The sequence below is a fragment of the Rhodamnia argentea genome, chromosome 7 (genome assembly GCF_020921035.1).
Source record: "Rhodamnia argentea isolate NSW1041297 chromosome 7, ASM2092103v1, whole genome shotgun sequence".
NCBI classification, from domain to species: domain Eukaryota; kingdom Viridiplantae; phylum Streptophyta; class Magnoliopsida; order Myrtales; family Myrtaceae; genus Rhodamnia; species Rhodamnia argentea.
In genome coordinates, this window is record NC_063156.1 from 28,919,606 (window position 1) to 28,928,788 (window position 9,183).

The 9,183-nt window shown below is 41.2% G+C and overlaps 1 pseudogene; it reads left to right on the forward strand.

Annotated features, from left to right (window-relative positions):
* Positions 1-4,832: 4,832 nt before the first annotated feature.
* On the forward strand, positions 4,833-7,214 carry LOC125315923 (annotated as a pseudogene).
* Positions 7,215-9,183: the final 1,969 nt, after the last annotated feature.

Below are 9,183 nucleotides of genomic sequence, written 5' to 3' on the forward strand. Positions count from 1 at the left end.
TTGATCACATATTGCAAGGTGCGGCCCCCATATGAAGAAAATGCATTTCATGTGATGGACCGTCACGTGGTGTATTCAATCAATCGGAGGTAAGATGCATATAGACAATGAAGAACCAAGAATTCGATATAAGTGGAGTGAGACACGAAATACTCATAAAAAATAATACATGTAAGTTTCTTTTATGATAATTGTTTCCCCAAAATGAAGGAAACTTTTGGAACGAGGGGACGAGGCCACCACCAACCCCTAGGTCTGCGACTAAATACTCGTATAGTGCCAAGTATGATGCGATTTACAGTGTATGAGCTAATAATAATTGATTGTTTACACAATATCATCACTGTTACATGATGTATCCGTCACACAGAATACTTTTTCTCTTGTGAGGAAGGTCGACGTGATCAATATCTTTGGCCAATCGAATTCACATTAATCTAGTGCTAACGGATACATCATTTGTGGTGGTTTAAATATAAACGATATAAAAAAAAACTAGGATAAAGAATAATTTAAGGAGTCCAGGTTGCCGGTCGCCGGCCCTCGCCTAGGTCCGAGGGAGGGCTGTGGCCCTAGGCCGGACCAGGGTGAAGGCCGCTGACCCTCACCCCACCGACTCTCACCCCGGTTCGAGGGAGGGCCATAGCCCTTGGCTTGACCAGCTAATGAAGATGAGAAGAGTACGAGACTTGCTTAATTTCTTTGAAAGGGAAGACGAACTTGTGGTAGCCATTGAAGAGAACTCTAATTCTAGGAAAAGTAAGGGTGATGGTTGAGTTTTGTAAATTGGACTGTAGCATCTGTCCTTAGTCATTGAGAGAGAGAGAGAGAGAGAGAGAGAGGAGTAGAAGAGTCAAACTATAATGGTTGATTAAGAGAGAGAGGGAGGAGTAGAAGAGTCAAACTATAAAGGTTGATTTATGACATTGCGAGAGAGAGAGAGAGAGAGGAGTAGAAGAGTCAAACTATAATGGTTGATTAATGGCATTCCCATTGCAATGGGTCAGCTCAATCAAAGTCTATTCAAGGAAACGAAAAATCATCACAATTCCAATTGGAATAGTCTTATCTTCACTTTTGTGGACCGAAGCGTGGTCAAGAAGAATGTCACATGCCTACATTTCTGCTGAAAGCTCCATGCAACCTATCCAACATGTCATCCAATCTCGGAATTAGAAACTTGTAACCCACAGTTATCTTGTTGATGGCTCTGCTATCTACGCACATCCTCCAACTTCCATCTTTCTTAGGAGTTAACAAAGCAGGAACAACACATGGGCTCATACGATTCTGAATATGCCCTTTCCGTAGCAACTCATCTACCTTCTCATTTAGAATCTTGTTGTCCTTCGGACTCATCTTGTAGTGAGGTAGATTAGGCAAACTAGCTCCAGGAATTAAGTCTATATGGTGTTGAATATCGCGTATAGGAGGCAACCCGTCTGGAATCTCTTTGGGCATCAGCTCACTAAATTCCTTCATTAAAGGCCTAACTATTTCAGGTTGCTCCTCCACTTGTAGTTCAGCATCTGTCTCAATTGCCTGTTTCACTATGAAAATATGAATTTGCCCGGTCTCCTTAATTTCAGACTCAAATTTCCTTGTAAGGGTAAGAAAATTACTGCCGGCAACCTGTTTGCTTTTGTTCTTCAAGGGCAGCAATGTATACTTCACTCCATCCTTCACGAGATACCGATTGCTCCTCCCCGAATGCTGAGCATCTACATCAAATTGCCATGGCCTCCCAAACAACACGTGACATACATCCATGTCTACCACATCACAATACAACTCATCGTGATATTTTCTAATGGAGAATGGAATTTTACATCACTCAGTCCACCGAATGCTTTTCGCTCCAGATTTAATCCATCCTAACGTATATGGGTTAGGATGCTTCTCCTGAGATATTCCCAGCTTCTTCATTGCCTCCTTCCCAATAATGTCCTCCATGCTCCCACTGTCAATGACCACAACAAAGATCTTTCCCAGAATGGTGCATCCGGTTCGGAATAATTGATAGCGCTGCGAATCATCCTCCTATTTTGGGGCTAACATCATCCTACGCACCACACAATTTACTTCCTCCTCTTCGTCATCCTCAAAACCTTCTTCGTCGCCATCCGGTTCACAACAATATCCATCTTCCTCCTCTTCTCTCACTACCACATTGATTGTCTTTCGCCGAGGACATTCATTAGATATGTACCCCGGCTGATTACATCTGTAACACTTTATTGCCCCTGGTTTAGCATAAGGGTTAGGGTTCGCAGTTTTACGTGCTTGCGTTCCCTTATCCCTCGACTCGTTCATAGGGCGCTTTTCTGCCGCCTTATCTTCCCGACTATACCCTGGGTTATAGCGGTTGTTGAAACTACCCTTTTCTATCGAACTATTCGAACCGCTATCTCAATAATTTTCGTAGCCTCTTTTTCCCCTATCTTGCTGCATCAATTTTGCTTTCATCGCCATGTTTTTTGCTTCGGATAAATTTCGCAAGAATTGCACTCCAATTTCATCTCGTATGAAGGGCTTCAACCCATTAAGATATCTGGCCACCTATTGCCCATCCATCTCCGATAGATTATTCCGTTCCGCCAATCTCATAAATTCCGTCGTATACTCATGAACAGTTCGGTTGCCCTGCCGGCAACATTGGTATTGCTAGAACATTATCTGCTCATAATCGGGAGGAAGGAACTCCTACTTCAGCAATCTCCTCATCCTCTGCCAAGTTCGAACCCGTTCTTTTCCTTCTCGCTCTCTCCTATTCTGTAATCTCTCCAACCATACATATGCACCCCCTTCAATCTACAGGGCTACTAATCGCACCCGTTTCTCACTAGGGGTCTCCATATAATCGAAGAATTTATCAATATCCACAATCCAATCCAGAAAATATTCTATCCCTAAACCTCCATTAAAATAAGGTATATCGACTTTTAGTTTAAAGTCATTACCTTGACAATCCTCGTAGCGTCGTCCGCCATCTCTTCTATCACGTTCGTCGTAACGTCCCCTTCAAATTCCTCCATAGTGATTTCTATTTGCATAATCAGCACGTTCTTCATCCGAAAATTCGTTCTTCTCTTCTACCGAACTCTCTGAATATAGAGGGTTATTCTGCCCGCAGATAGGAACAGGCATATCAACGGGGTCACTGCGAGCAAAATCTGCACCTGGCCTTCTACCATGCCGCCGATTCCGGTTCACATCAACGTCGAGACCTTCGAATCGATCTGCTATCTCGTCAAATCGCTCTTCGAAACAACGAAGTCTTTGATCAAATCGTTGATCCATGCCTTCCATTAAACGATGCTCCAAACGTTGCAATGCATCGTCCCCAAGAATTGGGGCTCCAGTCTCCCGAGCATCGTCACGAAGACCACCGCCGGTCGCCATAGGCTCTGATACCACCCGACGCAATGTTCAGCGAAGATAACAAGCAAATCTTTGCTTAAGAGAGGAATCTCGAAAAGTTTGATAATAAAGATAATAATGTTCCTGCCAAAACGTCAAAAACACACCTTTTATAGGTGTTAACCCTAATCCTAACCTTAGTAGGATTCTAAACATCAAAATCCAAAATTACATAATTGCCGTTAATAGTAAAATGAATCTGAAAACCAATCTAGACAATCCCGAATCTCTAAAATCCATCGTTAGTCACAGCCAAAGGCGGTGAATATTGATCCGAACATCGTTTCCCTTCAGCCGACCGAATTTGAGCCCGATCTGATATCGTCGACCCGATCCGCCAATTCTTGGCATATCGCCGATTCATCTTTCAATTGGATTTTTGCCTGTCCAATCGATCCGTAAACGCACTACTAATACATTCCGCATCACATTCCCATTTCTTAACCCGAGAATCATGTGGCCCTCTATATAAAGATCACCAAAGGGAAATGAAAACTCGGAGGGAGCAATCATGGAAAGTGGAAGGTGGTCGCTGAAAGGCAAGACCGCTTTGGTCACTTGGGGAACCGGAGGGATTGGGTCGATCTCGGTTTTCACTTTCAATCTGTCTTGTCCAATTTCAATTCGAGTCTTCATCAATCTGTCTGTGGATCGGGTATGCGATCGTAGAAGAGCTGGCGGGGCTCGGCGCGAGCGTTCACCCGTGTTCTTGCAATGAGAAAGAGCTCAACGAGCGAGTGGCAGAGTGGCGGGGTAAAGGGCTTCAAGTGAGCGGCTCGGTTTGCGACCTCGGTGGCATTACCCAAAACGAAGAGCCGATTAAGACTGTCTCCCCTGTTTTTGATGGCAAACCGAACATTCCGGTTAGTAACACTCAATAATCATCGTCTAGGAGTTGCTATGGAAGCAACTTTTGTCTCTATCCATCTCTTGTTTAAAGTCTAGCAAGAACTAGAATTCTTTATTTCGAGTGGTTTGTGGTTTTGGCTATACAAGATAGATGGACAATTCTGCAAAATTCTCGTTTAATATCTACTGCTTTGATGGTGTCCTGTACTTGGCAACCGATCTCCTGTTCAAGTAACATCGGTGATCTCATGAAAAGCATTCATAAACATAGGAAATTACATAACTAGTCGGGCGCCACTAGTCGCATTCGTACTATTTTATGGCACCGAATCCACCGAAAGAAAAGGGTTCCGGATGCAGTAGATTAATCGGATATTATAGTGAAAAGTCCTATAGCTGTCTCAAATCCGATCTCCGATTGACATTGTTTTAGGTTGTCTTTGAATCAATGGAAAATGGATGTTCGACATTTGATTCGATATTCTCGCTACTACTCGCCCTCATTCAATATTCTCGTTGTCTTGTTCCCCACTCGGTTTTGATGCTTGGTCCCGTTAATGCGGGTGAACAATGCGGCGGCGCTTGTTATTAAGAAAGCACTAGATCACACACCGGAGGACTGCTCCTACATGTTGAAAGCCAACCTCGAGTCCCCTTACCATCTGCGCCAACTCGCACATCCGCTCCCGAAAGCTTCAGGAGACGGCAACATTGTGTTTATCTATCTCTACCCGCACTCTCAATGTACTGCGCTTCCAAAGGTAAGATGATGCTTTTGTCCAGGCTCCACCGTACTCTGCACAAAGCTCATGAAATCATGTCACTATTCCAGGTGCTGTCAATCGGCTAACAAAGAACTTGGCATGTGAATGGGCCAAACACAATATCCGGGTCAACACCGTCACTCCGTGGGGCGTGAAAACCTCCATCGCACACCCCGTAAAAGCCTTCCTGTTCTCTCTATCTGGATTTCATGTGTGCTTTACAATGACCCTGCAAATTTGTTTATCTTAAGCTGCTGAGATATAAATCATACTCTCGACATATTGGTCTAGTGAGACAAAATATAGGAAACTGATTAATACTGAAGCAGGCACAGAGATGAGAAGCATGATATATTATATAATGCCTTCTTAGACACCCGATTACCCAAAATAGAGATCATAGGATCATGGACTGATGCATCAACTTTACTGTCATTGAACATTTTACCATTTAGGAGCCAGAAATGAGAGACAAGTTCATGGAGCTGATTTTGCGAACGCCTATCCGTCGGTTGAGAGAGCCCGACGAGATCTCGTCCGTGGCCGCATTTCTCTGCCTTCCCGTGGCTTCATATGTCACGGGGCAGGTCATTACTGTGGATGGTGGTTATACAGCGGGCTCCTAAGCCAAGTCGCACAATCTTCTCCATTCCGTTGACGCCTAAATTTTGACTAATCTATTTTTTGCATAAAAATTATAAAAAATCATCTCACATATTTATTTTTAGCGTACATTGCATTGGCATATAATTGGGCAAGCAGAACACTTAATTTAGCATGCGTCTAGACTGGGCACGGGATGGAAAAATACACCGAAAAGATTTGAAACTTCAGGGACTGTATTGCAAATACTTAAAACCTTGGGGATCGTATTGCAAATACTTGAAACTCCAGGGACTGCATTGCAAATACCAAGAGAAGATGAAGAAGGGAAGATGATGAAGGGAAGGTGATGAAGAGAAGATAAAGAAGAGAAGATAATGAAAGGAAGATGGTAAAGGGAAGATGAAGAAGAGAAGATGAATATGAAGAAGGGAAGATGAAAATGGAAGGTGAAGAAATGAAGATGAAGAAGAGAAGATGAAAATGGAAGGTGAAAAAGTGAAGATGAAGAATGAATGATGGAGAACTTTGCCTATAAAAGAGGAGGAGAATTGAGAGAGTTTGAGGGGGGAAGAGTGGAAGAGAATTGAGAGAGTTTTGAGAGAGTTTTTGAGAGGAATTTTTAGAGAGGAAAAAGAGAGTTCTTGAGAAAAATTAGAAGAGAAAATTCGAGAGTGAAGAAAAGAGTTTTAGTCGAGCATCATATTCGACGAGTCCCGACACATATTTCGCCTCTCGCCACCCAACAACGCCATTGCTTGCCATTTTCGATGACAGCCGCGTTCTTCCAGCTCCGAGATCTTGAAGGGAACTATAACGTGTATGTGAGTAAGATTTTGTGTAATAGAAGGTAATCCTTTCCATCTCGATCTACAAAAATGTAATCGTTTGGTTTGAACATTTGTTTGTTTATTTTAGACATGCCACGTGTTCCAAATTTTAGCATTATTACATGTTAATTTATTTTTATAAATACTCGTGATCGGCTGCGTTTTCTTTCTTTCTAAATCACCCATGGTGTATATCGTACAAAGTTCAATGTTTTACATCCCCATAAAAAGGAAGAAAAAACCAAAAAAATTGCATCTTTGAATTTCAAGTAAAATCCATCAAAATTGCCAAATCAAATATTTTTCATGAAAATGGTACCGAAAGGGCGTTAGAGAAATCCGATGTAACCAAATCCCCGAATTCAAAATCTCTGGTTCGCGGAAATAAAATAGTTTTCTCCCGCTATTTTATTTAGGTTTCTAATCAACCTACCGAAAATGATTAGTGGCGACTCCAAATTCAAAACACATTGCATGTTAATTATTTGAACCTTAAGTTGCGATTTGGTATGGACTTGGGAGAGTCCGAGTTAGGTTAGTTAATTAATTAACCTGATAATCTATTAGCCCGAAAATTAACTTGTTTATTTTTTGAAGGTCGCGACACGTTCCTAAGTCAACTACCTCTCAATTCAATGGACTCTATTTTGTAGCTGAAAACTATGGATGGCCAAGATGCAGTTGAACAAAACCTCAAGGTTACAGTCAATTAATTGTTCAACTTTCTTTTAGGTCTATATCGGAGACATCCGTCATGTTGATTGCTGAACTTATCTGAGCTTTTCCGCGTTGTTTTGAGTACCATGTTGGTCTCTGGGGAACATGACTTCGCCTCGTGAATCTTTCCAATAAAGTTTGGTGATTTTGCAAATCGATCCTGGATTTCTTGAGTAATCATGAATTCTTGATTGGTTTATTACCTTAGGCACAAGTCAATGGCCTGACGAAAATAGAAGTTGGTGTCTTTCCATCTAATGCATACACAACAGCGACTTCGACGTTTGCTTTATGTGAGTACAGCACATTGACCCTTTATCTTGCCGTAAGATCTTGCAAGCCAAACATATTATCTTAAGATTGTTTTCTAGATATAGCCCAAGTTTTGGGAGGCTAGAATGAGGCATTCTCATTAGATCTCAAGTTGACTGTAACTATTTACATATTGGAAAGAGATCCTCCATTCAATTTACGCTCACGTGTGATGCCTCAATGATCTTAACCATTGATTTCTGTAAAATTTATTAATTTTGAAAATTATCGTCCAATATATATCAAAGAAAACACTTTTCAGTACAGAAAATATTTGTTCATTAGTGAAACATTTAATCCACGAAAATTAAAGCTATGCCTATTGTGAAACGTTTAATAAACATATTTTTTGTGAAATCAAAAGCCCTAAACTTGTACTCTTATAAGACACATAAACCGTTTGTGGTGGTTGCGTTAAACAAATCCAATTGTGGCATTATTAATGTTATTTAAGGACAAGTGGCGCTAATATGTCGCCACACAAGCTCCGCGAAAGATTAACAAAAAATAACTAGGAAAAAGAAAATTTGAACCAGAGGAGAGAGACAGATTGCACTTGGTGACAAAACTGTTGTTCCCGCTTCATCGGCTATAGCCATTGATCTCACCATTGATCTCGCTATCCATCAAAGATGTCAAGACCTAAGATTTGACGAATCATTCTTCATTCGAGATCAAGGTCAGCCGTCACGCCACTGGTGTTGCTTTGTCATCAAAGCAAGGTTCTGGACCGGTACACTATCTATGAGTGGAGTGTTGCTACAATAAACCTCGGAGTCTGAGGTGCTCTAGTAATTTTCAGCTGCATTTTCGAGGCATTAAGTAGACGGGGATCTGAAAGAGTTGTGTTGAAATTAGTGAATAGGATAACAAACACTGTTCTAGCATTTTATGTGGTTTCGACTGTCCCAATGCGGGCGTGTTGGTAGTCAAGAAACCGTGTGTCAAGAAATGCCATTCCAGAACTATTTCTAAACTCGCAATACCCCTTGAATTCCTGCGTCGGTGACTTACTCAAGGCAGGGGAAAAAGAAAATTGAAAAAATGAAAAGAAAAACATACATTATGAAGCGATTGTCAACTCTCTTTGCCTTCTTTTGCCCATGTATGCTGCCACGTAAGATTTCTAACGGCGGTTTTGGGCGAAACCGTGACGGAGGATAAGTATGTTGCACTAATATAAGTTTGGGGTACATAAAAGTTTTGATAAATATGTCATAATGAGCATAATTTGAATTTTTGGCGGTTTCCTTTTCTTTTTCGTTCTATTTTTTTTTAAATTTTTACACTTTAAACTTTACCAATTGACATTTTAACGGTTCCAATGCCAAACACATCAATGACCAGCAAAGTCACGTGGAACCTTAGAAATTTTAAGGTTACATTTGGTAGTTAGGAAAAAAGTCAAAGATTTGCATAAGACACTATAAGATCGGATAGCGGAGGGACATAATTTGGATAAAAGTATCCTGTTAGGGAGGTGAGATAAATGTGGACATAATTTCTTACACTTGAAGTTTGAACGAACTAACGACATGAAATGAGTGGAGGGTGAAGATATTATACTAGAAGGTCCAACCCAAAAACTCACGAATATATAGAGCATATAGAATCTGTTATCAAACAACATGGAACAATACTTCAACAAACCCGTTGAGTTTAGCCACGTCATCTTTCGATGGGTGGCT